Source organism: Eriocheir sinensis, chromosome 2, assembly GCF_024679095.1.
Source record: "Eriocheir sinensis breed Jianghai 21 chromosome 2, ASM2467909v1, whole genome shotgun sequence".
Lineage (NCBI taxonomy): Eukaryota > Metazoa > Arthropoda > Malacostraca > Decapoda > Varunidae > Eriocheir > Eriocheir sinensis.
In genome coordinates this window covers 14110673-14129685 of record NC_066510.1, presented here as the reverse complement: position 1 = coordinate 14129685, position 19013 = coordinate 14110673, and positions in this window count along the sequence as shown.

The following is a 19013-nucleotide window of genomic DNA, read 5'->3' as shown; positions in this document are numbered from 1 at the left end:
TCCTTTCTTTCTTTCCTTCATTCTTCACATTCCTTTCACTTGTTCCTTTTTCCTCCATCCCTCCTCTCTTTCCTTCGCTCAACCACATATTTTCGCTCACTTTATTTTCTCTTTCTCTTACTCGTTTTTTCTACTTATATAATCCTCCGTGGAGCAGTGGTTAGCGTGCCTACTTACGAATCCGCGGGCCTGGCTTCGATTCCCGTCTCAGGCAGTCGGCGTGTAACTCACCCAGCTCTTCATCTTCCCTCCAGGCTTGGTCGATAAATAGGTACACCTGGGGAAACCTGGGGAAGGTAAAATGTGGTAACCCGGATGTCTCACTGCCCCTGAGTCCCCGGAGAATGGGTTCACATCCACCACAGGCACAAGGGATAATGCGACGGAGATGAGCACCGCAGCCACGCGCAGCTATAGCGTATGCAGCCACCTTTCTCTTTACCTATGTTACTTTTTTCTCCTATTCCCTCATCACTTCTCCCCTCCTCTCCTCCCCTCCTCAACCCCTCTGCTCCCCATCGGTCCTTGCGTTCCTTCAATCATCCCCCTTCGTGCAATCCGTCATCTCTCTTGCCTCCTTCTTGCAGCCTAAATTGATCATGCTTGTTCCTTGTGATCCCGCCCTCCCGCCCCACCATTACTGCTCCCACACACTGCCAGCTATTAGGAAGGAGGAGAGAAGGAGGGGTAGGGAGGAAAAAAAAGGGGGATGGACACGCTGTTATGAATGTCTAGTTCATTTTCTGCCCTTTCTTCTTCTCCTCTCTGTCTCCTCTCTTCCGTCCAAGAAGGTGTTTTGTTTATTTTTTCTTTTAAGTTTTATTCTGTTTTTCATCTTCACCACACACACACACACACACACACACACACACACACACACACACACACACACACACACACACACACACACACACAAATAGATAGATAGATAGATAGAGATACACTCACAGATACATAGATAGATAAGGAGATAGATACACTCGCGGACAGATATAGGTAGATAATTACATACAAATAGTTGGATAGATAGATACACACATAGATAGATAGATAAATGCACACACACACACACACACACACACACACACACACACACACACACACACACACACACACACACACACACACACACAATAATCCACACAACAATGCCGCGGAATGAGAGGAGCGGAGCGCACAGAGTTGCGGCAATGAAAGCGGAAAATTAGGAATTGCACCGGGCAGAAAGCACAAAAGGAATACGTGTGTGTGTGTGTGTGTGTGTGTGTGTGTGTGTGTGTGTGTGTGTGTGTGCGCCCACCAAGATGCAGAGGTCGTCCAAACTATCACTAGGATCACAAAACGCTCCATGACAAGCCCGCCTAGCAACTTTTACGAGAGGCTTTTAAAACAGGCGAACTGAGGGGCAGACACGTTTAGGAATACGGGCTTGAGGCTTGAGGGCGCAAAGTATACAGGAGGTGGCGGTCAAGAATTTGCATAACAGGTTAGCTTTGGCGGCCTGGATATTCTATTAGCTGTGGACTTTGTGGGGGGGAGGGGGAGGAGAGAGAGCTGCGATTACGGGAGAGGGGATAGTGGTGGCAGGGACGAAGGGGGGAGGGAGGGGGGATAGGGAAATGAAAGAAAGGAAGAGAAGGAAGAGAGGGTATATAAGGAAGAGAGAGAGAGAGAGAGAGAGAGAGAGAGAGAGAGAGAGAGAGAGAGAGAGAGAGAGAGAGAGAGAGAGAGAGAGAGAGAGAGAGAGAGAGAGAGAGAGAGAAGAACAGAGACAGGAGAAAAGAGAGAGAGAGAAGAAAGAAGAGAGAAAGTGAGATCGAGCGAGAGCTATCTATAAACTACTATAAATAAACTATATGAAGTTACGTATAAAAATTTAAAGTAGTACAAAAAAGTGTGGAGAGAGAGAGAGAGAGAGAGAGAGAGAGAGAGAGAGAGAGAGAGAGAGAGAGAGAGAGAGAGAGAGAGAGAGAGAGAAGAGAGAGAGAGAGAGAGAGAGAGAGAGAGAGAGAGAGAGAGAGAGAGAGAGAGAGAGAGAGAGAGAGAGAGAGAGAGAGAGAGAGAGAGAGAGAGAGAGAGAGAGAGAGAGAGAGCGCATTCAATTAAAACATAAAAGTCTTCGGCCAGGATTGTCAGACGGGGAAGAGAAACGAGTATATTTCACAAAGATAAAATGACAAGAAAATGAAACTTAAACTCCATAAATAATTACCGAATAGAGATTGCTTTATAATATCCATCTTTTTATTTTATTTTATCTCTGAAGTTTTCTTAAGCTATTGCCGTTGTTGTTTTTTCTTCATCTCTTTCCATTTCTCTCCCATGTCCATTAATTTCAACTTTTCATATAATTTTATTTTCCTCATTCAATTCTTCATTCCTTTTTTTTTTATCTTTTATCCATTCCTCCAATCTCTTCTTATTCTTTAGCCTTTCTTCCTCTTGTTAGATCCTCTTCAATCATCCTTTCTTCCTTTCAATTCTCCTTCTCCCCTTTCCATCTCGTCCCTTCCTTTCCCATATCCGTCCTTCCCTCCTCTACCACCTCATTCTTGCTTCCTCCTGTGTCCCGATTCTCCTCCTCCTCCTCCTCCTCCTCCTCCTCCTCCTCCTCTTCCTCCTCCTTCTCCTCCTTTCTTTTCGAATATAAGACGCCGGAAGAAATGCTATCCTTATATAACTCAATGGTGAGACCTCACCTCGAGTATTCGGTACAATTCTGGTCCCTTAATTACAGAAAAGACATTGAATTTTTTTTAAAAATTCAACGACGCACTACGAAGATGATTCCACCTTTGAGAGCCCTGCCATATGAAAAACGGCTCAGGAGACTCAACCTCTTCACGCTGGAAGAGAGACGCTTACGAGGGGATATGATTCAGGTCATCAAGTACCTAAAAATCTTCAGTGCCGGCGACCATTCCAAGCTCTTTCAACCACAACCAACTCAAGAACCAGAAATAACGGTCTACTCATTCAAGTGAAGCGATGCAATACAGACGTTGGTAGGAATTGTTTCTCTAACCGAGTCATACGTCATTGGAACAACCTCCCTGCTGAAGTAGTAAGTCCAGAAACCATCAACCTCTTCAAAAATCGAATCAACCGTTACTTCGTAGCGACTGGAATAAACTGAAAATGTGCACCGAAGGGCCTTGAACTGCAGGCACCGAGTGACTGTCAGGCGGATCACGGCTCTACAGCAGGCAACCTCGTAATGAGTCAATACTTTCTGTTGCCTGTCTTTCCATGTTTCCAAGTTTCCATGCTTCAGTATCCTACTCTCTCAAACCCAACCTCTCTCCTCTCCACTTTTCTCTTCCTTCCATTAATTTTTCACCCAGCCATATTACTTTCCTCAACCTTCTTCCCCTCTATTATTCACCTCCTGCTCATCCCTCCCTCCTCCAACTCCTTTTTTCTCCCCTCTCCTAACATTCCCTCTTCCTTCTTTAGCTCTCTCCCTTCACTCTCTCCCCCTTCCTACATATATTCCATCGCCTCTTTCTCCTTCCTTCCTTCCTTTCTTCAGCACCCCGCTCTTTCCTTCTCCTCCCCTTCCTTCTTTAATCTCTCCCCTTCCATTCATTCCCAAACACCCTCACTCTCGTCTTTCCCTCTTTTCTCCTTTCACCCCCACGCTCCCTCTTCCTCCTCCTTTTCCTTCTTTAGCTCTCTCCCTTCACCCCTTCCTATATTTATGTCCAAAGATCCCCACTCACCCTTTCCTCTCCCTCCCCTTTCCCTCCCTCCTTTCTTCCCTTCACCTCCACGCTCCCTGTTCATCCTCTTCGTTCTTTAGCTTCTCTCCCTTCAACCTCAAAGATCCCCACTCTCCCTCCCTCCCTCCCTCGTTCCTCCCCTCACCCCCACGCTCCCTGTTCCCCCTCCCGTCACTCGTCTAATCCCTTAACAACCCCCAATGACAGTCATCTCGGGTGATCCACAGGGACTCGCCGGCGGCCCAGTTTGCTTCGCCGGGCACCTAATGACAGGCCGAACCGCTTAACCCGCCCAGGCATCGTCAGAAAGGTCGCGGCTGTTTAGTTTGGGGTGGGGTGGGGGTTGGGGAGGGTGTGCGTGTGCGTGTGTGTGTGTATGTGTATGTGTGTGCGTGTGCGTGTGCGTGTGTGTGTGGATGGAAAAAGGCCATCTTGCTTCGTAAAATGGATTTCTGAGCCTTAGAATACTAGATGGCCACAAGAGGAGGAGGAGGAGGAGGAGGAGGCGAAGAAGATGGGAAGGGTCCGTCTGTCTATAAAGAGCCTTATGGACAACGTCAGCTGCTGGTCAGGTCGGGTTGGCTGGGTCGATCTGTTTGGCTAAGTAACTGCATGGAGGATGACTTCGAGGCCTGATTGGATGGTGAGGCGAATGTGTAGTTGATTGGACGATTGCCTTGGCGACGATGGACGGCCGGAGCGACGCTTTGTTGGCGGACTAGCCGTTTCCCGGACCGTCTGAATGAACAATCCGAGAGAGTGAGTCGACCGCTTATGCCTATGTGTGTGGGGGGGTGAGGGGAGGCAAGTGTGTGAGGAGGGGGAGAGGGAGCAAAGATGCCAGATTCCCATACTCAGCTTCTTATATTTGACAATTTCCGACCCAAACAATGTCTTCTGCTCCCCAATAACGAGATTCATTTATAGTTATCGTTATAATCGTTAATTTCTGATGTGTTCTGGCAATAGTCAAGTGTCAAAAACCGGTAAATACAATGCTCTGAAGACAACAATCTGGCAACGGTGGGGAAAAATGTGTGTGTGTGAGGGAGGAGGTGAGTGTGTGTTTGGAGGGAGTGGGGGGGAGATGAGGGGTAATTGTGTGAGATGGGGTGATAAAAAAAAAGACAGAAGGAAAGAATGTATAAATGAGAAGTTTAAAATGAATTATTATAGTTACATTTCTGGCTTGAGGGGAAAATTAGTCAATAACCTCTTTGTAGTCTCATTGTATCCCTGTATAGCAGGGGTTCCCAACCCGGGGTAAATTACCTCCAGTGGGGTAATTTGATCTTTTCTGTGGGGTAATGGGGTGGCAGAGGGCGGTTAAGAAAAAAAAAGTAAAACCATGCCCATTGTGTTAGGTTATAGATTCAATATAGAATGATTAAGACAGGCTGAAGCTGTCCTTTTTAATCAAAAGTTATTTGCTTTTCTGCAAAATATAAATAATACAAATGTATTGATAAATGGTAAAAGTATGGGTGATACCGTGAGGCGTGTTAGACGTGTGAGGGACCGTCTGCTGACTTGTCTCGAACAAGTATTGGACAGGTCACAGGGAGTGGGAACCCCAGAGATGCGAGCTGCTATCTGGTATTGTGCGCCAATAGCAGTCAGTGGTAGTGACGGTGAGGTTGTGTTCAACTTGGATGGGCAAGGTAAGTTTGGTCACTTTGTGGCTACTTTATTTTCTGAAATATTAAAAATTGAATGCTGTGTCGATTTGAGTAACATTATTAATACAAAATGCGCGGCATTACTAAGGACAAAAATTGATAAATGGCCCAGAATCATTCTTAAAGGAAACGTTAATGAAATAGAACACAATCGGTATCCTTATGTGCAAAGTGTGTTGTGTGTAGTTGTGCAATACTACGCTACATATAGGGATGACATATGTACGGTATGGTGCAACATACCGTAGTGTAGTGTCATTGAGTTTAATGTAGTGCAGTGAGGCTGTGTTGTGTGGTGTTGGTTGTGGTGTGGCTGGGTGTGATATGTAGTGTGGCGTGGCTGGATGTGATGTGTAGCATGGCGTGATGTGGTGTAAGACAAGGCTGGGCGTGATGTGCGGTGTGGCTGGTCGGGTTTGGTGTGGCTCGGTGTTATGTGGGATGTGGTGTAGGTTAATGTCAGGGGTAATGAGTGAAGGTAAGTGTGAAAAATGGGGTAGTGGTTGAATAATGGTTGGGAACCCCTGCTTTATAGCCTCGTGTGAATAAGGTCCATATTCTCAAACGTATCGGGTTCCCATTATGACTTTTTTCTTAGGCCACAGAGACGATTTACTGAGATTTCATGAGTGATTTTCCAATTCAGGGTGCAGAGATCGTGCATAACAATCACTTGGATAAAAAAGCAGCCCATAAAAAGCCCAGCAACTACTACGAGAGGCATTTCAAGAAGTCGAACAGAGGTCTGGATACGTTTAAAAATACGAGCTTAAGTCCTAACACGAGTGGTCCGTATGAGAAGCGAACAGGCCCTAATCTGCGAAAGGTAGGAAGAACTGGAAGCCTCAGGAAGTAACAGGCACTAAAAGGTGGGCGTTAACGTTTGGTAATCCCTAAAATTGCCGTCCACACGTTGAGAGCTTAGCTGGGGGCGCGGAGAGCTAAGAAAATGTTAAGAAGTCCACGGATAGATTTTGCCACATTTCAGTTACTCGAATTCCTTTTTTTCCCACGCTAGAAGGAATGAGTGAGTGAATGGGTGAGTGAGAGATTGATTGAGTGGGTGAGTGAGTAATTGACTGAGTGGGTGAGTGAGTAATTGAGTGAGTGGGTGAGTAACTGAGTGAGTGAGTGAGTGGGTATGTGATTGAGTGAGTGGGTGAGTGAGTGGGTGAGTGAGTAGGTGAGTGAGTGAGTAAGCGAGTATTTGATTTCTGTAATTTTAAGGTTGTTTAAATTACTATAAGTGAATGATGACAAAATAAGGGTAGGAGTAATTGCTCTCTCTCTCTCTCTCTCTCTCTCTAACACACACACAAACAAACGAACAAACACACATACAGGCACACACAGACACACACACTGAGCCACTCTATCCATCCATCTACCCTCACCACCACCACCACCACCACCACCACCACCACCACTACCACTACCACCACAACCACCACCACCACGACTTCTTGACGCAACAAACGGCGCCATAAAGAAGACAAAGCATCATTACCAACCTAAAGAGGCGAAGAAGACGTGCCTGGAGGAACACAAAAAGGGGGATAGAGTGGTGATGGTGGTGGTGGTGGTGGTGGTGGTGGTGAGGGTAGATGAATAGATTGAGGCCATGGTGGAGGGAGGAGGGAACGGGTGAGGGAGGGAAGGAAAGGAGGGAAGGGAAGAGAGGGAGGAAGGGAAAGGTGGGAGAGAAGGGTAGTAAGGGAGGTTTTAGGAAAGGGAATGAGGGAATGAAGAAAGGGAAGGGAGGGAGGGAAGAAGGGGGAGGGAGGGAGGGAAAGGAGGAGGGAGGAAGGCAACCGAAGAGGAAAAGAGCAGAAAAAAACGAGGGAAAAGGGAGATATGAAAGGGTAAGAAAGGGAGGGAAGGAGGGAGGAAGGGAGGAAAACAAGAGTAAAAGAAAGGAGACGAAGGGACTATCGTACAGAAAACACACACACACACACACACACACACACACACACACACACACACACACACACACACACACACACACACACACACACACAAGGTAAAGTCAAAATGAATCGTGAGAAGCGTCACAAGGAAAGTATAAAAGTTTTTGCCTTCCTCCTCCTCCTCCTCCTCCTCTTCCACGGAACTCTTTTTCTACTCTTCTCCTTCTCTCATCCCTCCTTCAATTTCCTCCGCCCTTCCCTCCCTCCCACTTTTCTTATCCTTTCTTAAGTTTTTCCTTTCCTCTCGTCTCCTTTCCCAGCTAGGCCATTCACAATTTTTTCCTCCACTTCATCCATCTCTCTCTCTCTCTCTCTCTCTCTCTCTCTCTCTCTCTCTCTCTCTCTCTCTCCGACTGTTCTCCCTTCTCCATCTTCATTCTTATGCGATTTTATCTTCATTTTTTCCTTCCCTTTGGGTTTTCTCAGTGTCCCATCCCTCCTCCTCCACCTCCTCCTTCTCCTCCTCCTCCTCCTCCTCTTGCCCTTCCTCCTTCCTTCTTTCATCTCCAACAATTCGAGTTACTCTGGCTTTTCCATTCTTTTTTTCATATCTAGATAAATGTTTTCCCTTTTGAAAGGGAGTGTTTGGGGCGAGGAGGAGGAGGAGGAGGAGGAGGAGACAAAAAAACGAAAAAGAAATATAATTTAATAATAATACATATACATAATGGGAGCACCGATAAGGATGTGCGATGTCTCGAGGCAGGGATTAGCCTTTGAGACTAGGGTGGGTAAGAACCTATTGTAACCCTCGGGACGTGGGGCTGGGGTGCCGCAGGGTTACCACAGTATACCTTGCCCGGGTTTCCCCAGGTACCCATTCATCGACCATCCGGAAGGGGGGATGAGCAGCTGAGTGATTTAATAATAATGATAAGGAGAAGAAGAAAAACAATAATAAAAAGAAAAAAAGAAGAAAACACACACACACACACACACACACACACACACACACACACACACACACACACACACACACACACACACACACACACACACACTCACCCTCAACCATCCCCCCCCATACCCCCCACCCCCCACAGCTCGGTAATGTTCCTGTAATCCAGTTTCTTCATTCGTTTAATTAAGAGAGAAATTCACGAGTAACGGGGGCGTCGGCGGGAGTCACCGGGCGGGAGTCAGCGCTTCATTTACGGTCGACGACTCTCACGTAATTTAATTTAGAGCAATAAACTGAAATTTGAATCTTTGCCTGAGCCCGTGTGTCACTCCCCCCATGGTCTGATCACACGCCTGACTCGTGATCACCAGCTTAAGCCCTCTTCCTTCTCCTCTTCCTCCTCCTATTTATCCTTTGGGTAGGGCATGACGGAGATATATAGATAGATAGATAGATAGATAGATAGAGAGAGAGAGAGAGAGAGAGAGAGAGAGAGAGAGAGAGAGAGAGAGAGAGAGAGAGAGAGAGAGAGAGAGAGAGAGAGAGAGAGAGAGAGAGAGAGAGAGAGAGAGAGTTTCAGGCACGCGTAATATTACAAATGTGGCGAGAAGCTGAATATAATGAAGCGAACGAAGGTAACGCTGAAAGATGAAAGAAATTTACGTAAGGCAGTTTGTAGAAATGGTGAAATTAGAGAAATATTACAAAGAGTGAGTGTGAGTGAGTGAGTGAATGAGTGAGTGAGTGAGTGTACGAGTGACTGAGTGAGATAGACAGAAAGACAGACAGGCAGGGAGATCGATAGACTGATTGACTGACTGACTAACCAACTAACAGACAGACAGACAGATAGATAGATAGATAGATAGATAGATAGAGATAGATAGATAGAGATAGAGAGAAAGAAAAACATACAGAGAGGAGGTAATGAGGACAGCTGACTACCTATAATTATTACAGCCTTGCGAGAGAGAGAGAGAGAGAGAGAGAGAGAGAGAGAGAGAGAGAGAGAGAGAGAGAGAGAGAGAGAGAGAGAGAGAGAGAGAGAGAGAGAGAGAGAGAGAGAGAGACAGACAGACAGACAGACAGACAGACAGACAGACAGAGTGCTGGCAGATTCAAGACAGATCCAGCCAGCATTTACTCTGACGCAGCAGCTCAGGGGAAACAAGGGTTGATAGGCGTCGAGATTAAAAAAGAAACACCCCGGGGACCCCATGCAATTCCAGCCCCCCCTCCCCAACCCACTATTCCCCCTGACCCGATCCCCCCCCCCTACGCATCCACATACACACCACACCCCGCCGACCCACACACCCACGTTACCCTACTTTCAACCCATTTCTTGCCAGTGCGTATTTATCCTCAAATGGGTATGATATAAACGGCAGAGGAGTGATGTAGTGTAAGTGTCATCATGTAAGCCAGGGCTCCTCAGGCAACATGGATGGGAGAGAAATGTAGCTACTTCGAGACTTTCTGCATCAACCTTATTCTTTGTTGCTCTTTTGAATGACAGCGTAATGTGTTTCTCCATCGACGCTTTTGTTCAACAGGCTGGCTAGGTACGCTCTCTTCCTCCTTCTCCTCCTCCTCCTCCTCCTCCTCCTCCTCCTCCTCCTCCTCCTCCTCCTCCTCCTCCTCCTTCATTAACCATGCCTCCCGCAGGTCGAGCAGAGAACTCACGCATAGTTAAATCACCCAAAGTGGATTTTGATCCGAAGCAATTTTGGTCTAAAGCCAAAGACTCAGGGGTGAATTTTGAAGGCACTTTTGGATAGAAATTTTCCTCCCTCACTCTCGCCCGTCGGATGAATAAAAACAGCGGCTTTCACGGGCTTTGATCTCTTCCGGGGAAGCGGATGAGCGCGTCCATCTCATTCCAGCAGGGAACCGATCACGCCACTTCCGTTACGACCCGCGTGTGACAGCCGAGCCCCGCCGAGCCATCACATGAGATGCCTTCCTCTCCCGTCCCATTATGCTAAGGAACTTCCAAACTTCTGACATGATACACGGGGCTTGTAAAGGCAGGTCGACCCGTGCTGAGACGCTACGATTACTACTTCTTCTACTACTACTACTACCACTACTACTACTACTACTACTACTACCACTACTACTACTACTGGCGTCGAGAGTTGAGTGTGTTCAGTGTCTGTTAAAGCATTGGTAGGCATACAAACGGCGCAGTAACATTCGTGAAAAGAGCAGAAAATAGAGGGAGGGGATGGGGACGGAACAGAGGGTGTAGCGAAAATACATCCAACACAGAATTATGTTTAGAGCACAAGACGAGTGGGAACAAAGACCATATTGACCTCTCTTCCGGCCACTCTGCTAGACTCTTTTTTTTTTAGGGGCAGTGATCAGCAGGCTTTTTTTTACCCTTTTTTTTTTTTTTTTTCCTTGAGCTGCTTCCTTTACACGAAAAAAAAGGAGCATCTTATGAGGAGCATCTTATGAGGAGCATCTTATGAGCAACGTAGCAAAGAATCCATGAAAAAAAAACAATAAGATGACTGACAATGCGAGCTGAATATACTAATGACAAGTTGTAAGAGGAAATTCAGAGATAAGTTTCTATAATTTACAAGGGGACAGAGATATAGATAGATAGATAGATAGATAGATAGATAGATAGATAGATAGATATAGAGAGAGACTGCAACCCCCCCCCCTCCCCATCACGTCACGTTCACGCCACACCTGTCAGCCTGTCCCCCCGTCTCTACCTGTCCAGTGCTGCCGAAAATTCATACACCTGTGTTTGACATCCTCCGGGAGGCCTGTCGATATTTGTTTTTAATATGTCCGCTAAAATTACCCGAAATAGCTCTCTCCCTCGACCCCTCCCCTCCCTCTCGTTCTCTCTTCCCTCTCGCTCCCCTATCCCCTTCCTTTCTCTTTATTTCTCTCTTTCCCGCTTCTTCCTTCTTCTTCCGGAATAGGCCTCTCTCTCCCCTACCCCTCCCCTTCCCGTCTCTCCTTTCCCTCCCATTTTCTCTTCCCTCTCTCCTCATTCTCTCCTCTCCCCTTCTTTCTTTTTCTCTCTTTCTGGCTTCTTCCTTCCTCTTCCGAAATACATACAAAGAGGGAAAGAGAGATGAGGAAAGATCGCAGTGGAAAAGAGAATGTGGCAAAGAATTAGGAAAGAAAAGAGAAGGAAAAGTTGAAAAGCTGGAGTGCGTAAGGGAGGAGGAGGAGAAAGAGGAGGAGGAGGAGGAGGAAACATGAGAACATGAAAATGCAAGCAATAGAAAGCCTTTTGGCTCATTACGAGGTTGCCCGCTCTAGTGATTTAATCTGCTCGACAGTCACTTGGTGCCCGCAGAGCAGATGAAAGCCCTTCGGTATTCAATTTACTCCTGTCGCAATGAAATGACGGTCGATTCGATTTTTAAAGTAGTTGATGGTATTCGCATTTACTACTTCTGAGGGAAGATTATTCCAATGGCGGATGACTCGGTCTGAGAAGAAACTCCTGCCAATATCTGTATTACACCGCTTCGTTTGAATATGTAGACCGTTGTTTCTAGTTCTTAAGTTAGCCTGCAGCTCAAAAAACCTGGAGTGGTTGACATTGCTGAAGTTCTTCAGGTACTTGAACACCTGTATCATATCTCCTCGTAAGCGTCTCTTTTACAGCACAAAGAGATTGAGTCGCATGAGTCCTTCATATGGCTGAGCCCTCAGTGGCTGAATAATTTTCGTAGCACGTCGCTGAACTCGCTCTAATACTTATGTGTCCTTCCTGTGTCTAGGTGACCAAAACTGTACCGCATACTCAAGGTGAGGTCTTACCATCGAGTTATACAAGGACAACATTACTTCCGGCGTCTTATACTCGAAGTTCCTCGATATGAACCCGAGCATGGTGTTGGCTTTGTTATATGCTTTTTTATAGTGCTTTGCATGCTTCAGGTTACTGGTGATGGTGACTCCAAGATCCGATTCCTCCTGCACGACCTGCAGTGGTTTCCCATGCATGCTGTACGTATGGTTACTGTTTCTGGATCCAAAGTGCATTACTTTACATTTGTCCACGTGGAATGACATTTGCCACTTTTCTGACCTCTGAATGATCTGATCAAGGTTCCTTTGGATGGTTTCGCAATCTGCGGTCGTGAGGGCCCTTCCACTCACTTTGGTGTCGTCAGCAAACTTTGATAGGGAGGATTTTAATTCTGTTTCTAAATCGTTGATGTATAAAATAAATAGAATTGGTTCCAGCACTGATCCTTGCGGTATTCCACTAGTGACTTGAAGCCACTCAGAAGCCTGCCCGTTGAGTAGCACTCGTTGTTTTCTATTGGTAAGCCAGTCTCTTATCCATGCAGTCAGGTTGTTTCCTGTACCCGCTGACTGTAGTTTATTTAGGAGTCGCTCATGGGGTACCTTGTCAAAGGCTTTTTGGAAGTCCAGATATATGACATCGCTTGGGATGTGATTATCACAGTTTTCAAATATACCTTGGAAGAAGTCTAGTAGATTAGTTAAGCATGAACGCTTATTTCTGAAACCGTGCTGGGCATCCGATATTATATTATTGTCCTCTAGAAAACTGACAAGTTTGTCTCTAACGATACTTTCGAGAATTTTGTCTGCTACTGATGTTAAACTAATGGGCCTGTAGTTTAGGGCAACGCTCTTATCTCCTTTTTTGAAAATCGGAAGAGGAGGAGGAGGAGGAGGTGGAGGAAACATGGAAACATGGAAACATGGAAATGCAGGCAACAGAAAGCCTATTGGCTCGTTACGAGGTCACCCGCTTGGGTGATTTAATCTGCTCGACAGCCACTTGGGGCTTGAGGAGCAGATGAAAGCACCTCGATGTTGAGGACCAGATGAAAGCACCTCGTTATTCAGTTTACTCCCGACGCAGCGAAATGACGGTCGATTCTATATTTAAAGGAGTTGATGGTATTCGCATTTACTACTTCTGAGGGAAGATTGTTCCAGTGGCGGATGACTCGGTTTGAAAAGAAACTCCATCCAATGTCTGTGTTACATCGACTCGACTGAATGGCTAAACCGTTATTTCTAGTTCATGAGTTGGTTTGCAGTTCAAAGAATTTGGAGTAATCGACGTTGTTGAACTTTTTCAGGTACTTGAAGACTTGAATCATATCCCCTCATAGGCGTCTTTTCTCCAATGTAAAGAGATTGAGTCGCTTGAGTCGTTCCTCGTACGGTTGAGCCCTTAACCCGGTAGCTGCGAGGATCATGTTTCTTAGAGGCCCCTCTAAGCGAATTAATAAGAAAAAATCATCGCTCTCGCACACCATTTCAGTTTATGTATCATCTATTTTGGGGGGTTTATATCATGGAAAAAAATGTGGCCCGTCGCTGGTACACGGTAAAGCCACAAATTTGGCCCGTCGCTGCTACCAAGTTAAGGTTGGAATCATCGTGGCGCGTCGTTGAATCCTTTCCAGTAAATCAAATGTCCTTTCTGTAACTAGGAGACCAGAACTGTATTGCATACTCGAGGTGCGGTCTTACCATGGAATTATACAGGAGGAGGAGGAGGAGGAGGAGGAAGAATAAGAGAAAGAAAAAGAATAAGAGGGGGAGGAGGAGGAGGAGGAGGAGGAGGAGGAGGGCTGTACCCAAGACAAATTATAACAAGAAATTCAAAAAGAAAATTCACCGGTATATAATTTAAAAGGGAGAGAGAGAGAGAGAGAGAGAGAGAGAGAGAGAGAGAGAGAGAGAGAGAGAGAGAGAGAGAGAGAGAGAGAGAGAGAGAGAGAGAGAGAGAGAGAGAGAGAGAGAGAGAGAGAGAGAGAGAGTCCTTTGTCACCTGTCTCACCTGGGTTGCACGCTTCGTTGCTTCCTCTGTCCAGGTTTCGCGTTAGTGTCCCAGGTGATTTTTTTTTTCTCTCTCTCTATATATATATATATAGAGAGAGAGAGAGAGAGAGAGAGAGAGAGAGAGAGAGAGAGAGAGAGAGAGAGAGAGAGAGATGGATATATATATATATATATCCATATCTAACCATCTATCTATCTATCTATTTATTTATCTCTATCTATTTATCTATCTATCTATCTATTTATCTTTTCCAGGATCAGGATGTTGTATTATTATATAACAACTGAATGCCACTTTAATCTTCTCAACCTTCCCTTCAATACTAACCTCACCCCCCCCTATCCCACTCGTTTCTCCCCCTCTCCTTTTCTCCTCGGATTTGGACGCGTTTCCCTTTCCTTTACACGGGCGCCGGCGAGCAATAATACATTATATTTGGGGAAGCGTCGATTTAGAAAAGAAAGCTCTCGCTGGAGGATTAATTGGAGATTGAACGCCATAATCTCGGGCATAAATTTTAACTCTCATCTGAATTAGTTAACGGTCTGCCTCCTCCTCCTCCTCCTCCTCCTCCTCCTCCTCTTCCACACTCTCCTCCTCCTCAGACAGACAGATAGACATACATACACACATAAGAACTGGCTGACTAACGTAATGGAAACATGAAAAAAGAAAGGGAGATGATAAAGGAAGACAGAGAATGATGTAGCAAGAAAGGGAGAGAAAATAGAAGAAGGAAAATAGAGAAGAGAAAATGTGTGATGTAGCAAGAAAGGGAGAGAAAATGTGTGATGTAGCAAGAAAGGGAGAGAAAATAGAAGAAGGAAAATAGAGAAGAGAAAATGTGTGATGAAGCAAGAAAGGGAGAGAAAATGTGTGATGTAGCAAGAAAGGGAGAGAAAATGTGTGATGAAGCAAGAAAGGGAGAGAAAATGTGTGATGAAGCAAGAAAGGGAGAGAAAATGTGTGATGAAGCAAGAAAGGGAGAGAAAATGTGTGATGAAGCAAGAAAGGGAGAGAAAATGTGTGATGAAGCAAGAAAGGGAGAGAAAATGTGTGATGAAGCAAGAAAGGGAGAGAAAATGTGTGATGAAGGAAGAAAGGGAGAGAAAATGTGATGAAGCAAGAAAGGGAGAGAAAATGTGTGATGAAGGAAGAAAGGGAGAGAAAATGTGTGATGAAGCAAGAAAGGGAGAGAAAATGTGTGATGAAGGAAGAAAGGGAGAGAAAATGTGTGATGAAGGAAGAAAGGGAGAGAAAATGTGTGATGAAGGAAGAAAGGGAGAGAAAATGTGTGATGAAGGAAGAAAGGGAGAGAAAATGTGTGATGAAGCAAGAAAGGGAGAGAAAATGTGTGATGAAGGAAGAAAGGGAGAGAAAATGTGTGATGAAGGAAGAAAGGGAGAGAAAATGTGTGATGAAGGAAGAAAGGGAGAGAAAATGTGTGATGAAGCAAGAAAGGGAGAGAAAATGTGTGATGAAGCAAGAAAGGGAGAGAAAATGTAAGATGAAGCAAGAAAGGGAGAGAAAATGTGTGATGTAGCAAGAAAGGGAGAGAAAATGTGTGATGAAGCAAGAAAGGGAGAGAAAATGTGTGATGAAGCAAGAAAGGGAGAGAAAATGTGTGATGAAGCAAGAAAGGGAGAGAAAATGTGTGATGAAGCAAGAAAGGGAGAGAAAATGTGTGATGAAGCAAGAAAGGGAGAGAAAATGTGTGATGAAGGAAGAAAGGGAGAGAAAATGTGTGATGAAGCAAGAAAGGGAGAGAAAATGTGTGATGAAGCAAGAAAGGGAGAGAAAATGTGTGATGAAGCAAGAAAGGGAGAGAAAATCTGTGATGAAGGAAGAAAGGGAGAGAAAATGTGTGATGAAGGAAGAAAGAGAGAGAAAATGTGTGATGAAGCAAGAAAGGGAGAGAAAACAGAAGATTGGAAATAGAGAAAAGATCTATAAGTATATTTACCTGAGCTCCTAACACTGACAGCACCTACTCACTTACTCACCTACTCACCTACCTACCTGCCTACCTACGTACCTTATAATAACTCGTGTAGCTACAAATATTCTTAAGGATGAGAGACCACAAGGAGATGCTACATTCTGGGTGGAGATACAATGATATTTCTAACACAGTCTCTCTCTCTCTCTCTCTCTCTCTCTCTCTCTCTCTCTCTCTCTCTCTCTCTCTCTCTCTCTCTCTCTCTCTCTCTCTCTCTCAACCCCTACCTCCACACTTTTCTCTCTTCTTTGTTTGACAACTCTTTGTTACAAATTTCCCGTGGCTCCCAAACCTTTTTCCTTCTTCTCTTTTTCTTCTTCTTCTTGTGTTTCTTAATTTAGCGAAAGTTAAGTTTTTTTTTCACTGGTCATTTTCTTGTCTTTCCCTCTCTCCTCTTTTATTGGTCTTTTTCTATCACTTTATCTATCTATCCTTCTATCAATCAACCTATCTATCTATCTATCCGTCTATCTAGCTATCCATCTATCTATGCAGTAAGAAGAGGGTGGGTAGTGCAAAAGTGAACGCCCGAGAAAGGCAGCAAAGTCAGTGTTTCCGGGTCAATCAGCGGCCGTAATCATTAGTTTGTGAAGGCAGAGGGAGGCAGGAAAGCTGGGCGAAGAGAGGCAAAGTTTAGCGATTCTGGCAATACTGAGATGGGGATGCTGGGGATGGAGGGAGGGAGGAAGAGAGAGAGAGAGAGAGAGAGAGAGAGAGAGAGAGAGAGAGAGAGAGAGAGAGAGAGAGAGAGAGAGAGAGAGAGAGAGAGAGAGAGAGAGAGAGAGAGAGAGAGAGAGAGAGAGAGAGAGAGAAACAGGCACAGACAGATAGACAGACAGACATAAAGAACTGAAAAACAAACATAACGAAAACATGAAGAATAAAAGAGAGATGAGGAAGGAAGACAGAGATTGATGGAGCAAGAGATGGAGAGAAAATAGATGACTGGAAATAAAAAAGAGATGGAGAGAGGAGAAAAGGGAAAAACTGGAATAGAGAAGAGATAAGGTAGAGAAGAAGGGGAATAGAAGACATATAAAGACAGAAGGGCAAGAAAACAGAGAAAACAGAAGAAAGGAAAGAGAGAAACGATGGAGAGAGAGAAGAAGAAGAAAAAGGAGAACAGAGGAAAAATAAAAAAGAGAAAGACGAAAACAGACGAAACAGAGAAAGTTGGAGAGAGAGAGAAGAGAAGAGAAAGTGGAATAGAGAGAAGATAAGGTAGAGGAAGAGGGAAATAGAGGAGAGATAAGGACCGAAGTAGCTTGTTGGGGAGGAAACTTAGCGTCTCTCAGCTGTGTTCAGGACTTAATTAGAGAAGTCTGAGAGAGAGAGAGAGAGAGAGAGAGAGAGAGAGAGAGAGAGAGAGAGAGAGAGAGAGAGAGAGAGAGAGAGAGAGAGAGAGAGAGAGAGAGAGAGAGAGAGAGAGAGAGAGAGAGAGAGAGAGAGAAACACACACACACACACACACACACACACACACACACACACACACACACACACACACACACACACACACACACACACACACAAGCAGCGAAAAACACCAAGCAATTAAACTTTATTGGGTGTAAAGAAAGGATTAGAAGGATGATCAACACACACACACACACACACACACACACACACACACACACACACACACACACACACACACACACACACACGCGATAAAGAGCTCGGATGACGCCAGGAAGGGAAGTGAAGAGAAGAAAAAGAGGTATAGAAGAGGAATGAATAAAATAAAGAAAAATATGAAAGGAAAGGAAAGGAGGGTAAGGAAGAGAAGAGAACGGCAGAAAAGCAAAAAAGAGAAAAGGAAGAGAAAATACGAGAAAGCAAGGATTGGGGAGGGAGAGAGAGGGAGGGAGAAAAATGAAATAAAAATAATAGGACAAGGGAGAAGGAAAGCGACGTGGAGGGAAAGACGTGGGAGAGAGATAGAGATAGATAGATAGAGAGAGAGAGAGAGAGAGAGAGAGAGAGAGAGAGAGAGAGAGAGAGAGAGAGAGAGAGAGAGAGAGAGAGAGAGAGAGAGAGAGAGAGAGAGAGAGAGAGAGAGAGAGAGAGAGAGAGAGAGAGAGAGAGAGAGAGAGAGAGAGAGAGAGATTTACATAGATTTACATAGAAAATCAGACCACACAGACCCCATGGTCCAGACTTGGTGGTCTGTCCTTAAACCTAAGCGATTTTACATTAATCAGAAGACTCCAAAACGTTGCATTTCTACTCTAGTTGATATTAAGTTGAAGGAAGTGACGGTCGAGCTTATTTTTGAAGGAGTCAATCGTGTTACACTGGACCACTGACGGTGGAAGCTTATTCCATTCTCGCACTACAACGTTGGTGAAGAAAAATTTGGTGCAGTCTGAATTTACTTGTCTACATCTGAGTTTTACGCCATTGTTCCTCGTGCGCAAAGTGTCATCGATCATAAACAATGTTGATCTGTCTACATTCGTGAAACCATTAAGTATTTTAAAACATTCGATCAGTTTTCCTCGGAGGCGACGTTTCTCAAGAGAGAACATGTTAAGGGTAGAAAGCCTTTCTTCGTAGGATTTGTTGCGCAAGGAAGGGATCATTTTCGTTGCCCGACGCTGAACACCTTCTAATTTAGCAATATCCTTTGCATGGTGGGGAGACCAAAACTGTACCGCATATTCCAAGTGGGGTCTGACTAAACTGTTGTAGAGCGTTAGTATTACATCTTTATTCTTGAATACAAAGTTTCTTTTAATGAAGCCCAACATTCTGTTCGCTTTATTTGCTGCATCGATGCATTGCTGTGAGAATTTGAGGTTTGACGCGATTTTGACCCCCAAGTCTTTGACGCATTGAACGCTTTTGAGTTTAACGCCGCGCATTTCGTATTCGAACTTCTTATTCCTCGTTCCAACTTGAAGGACCTGGCACTTGTCTAC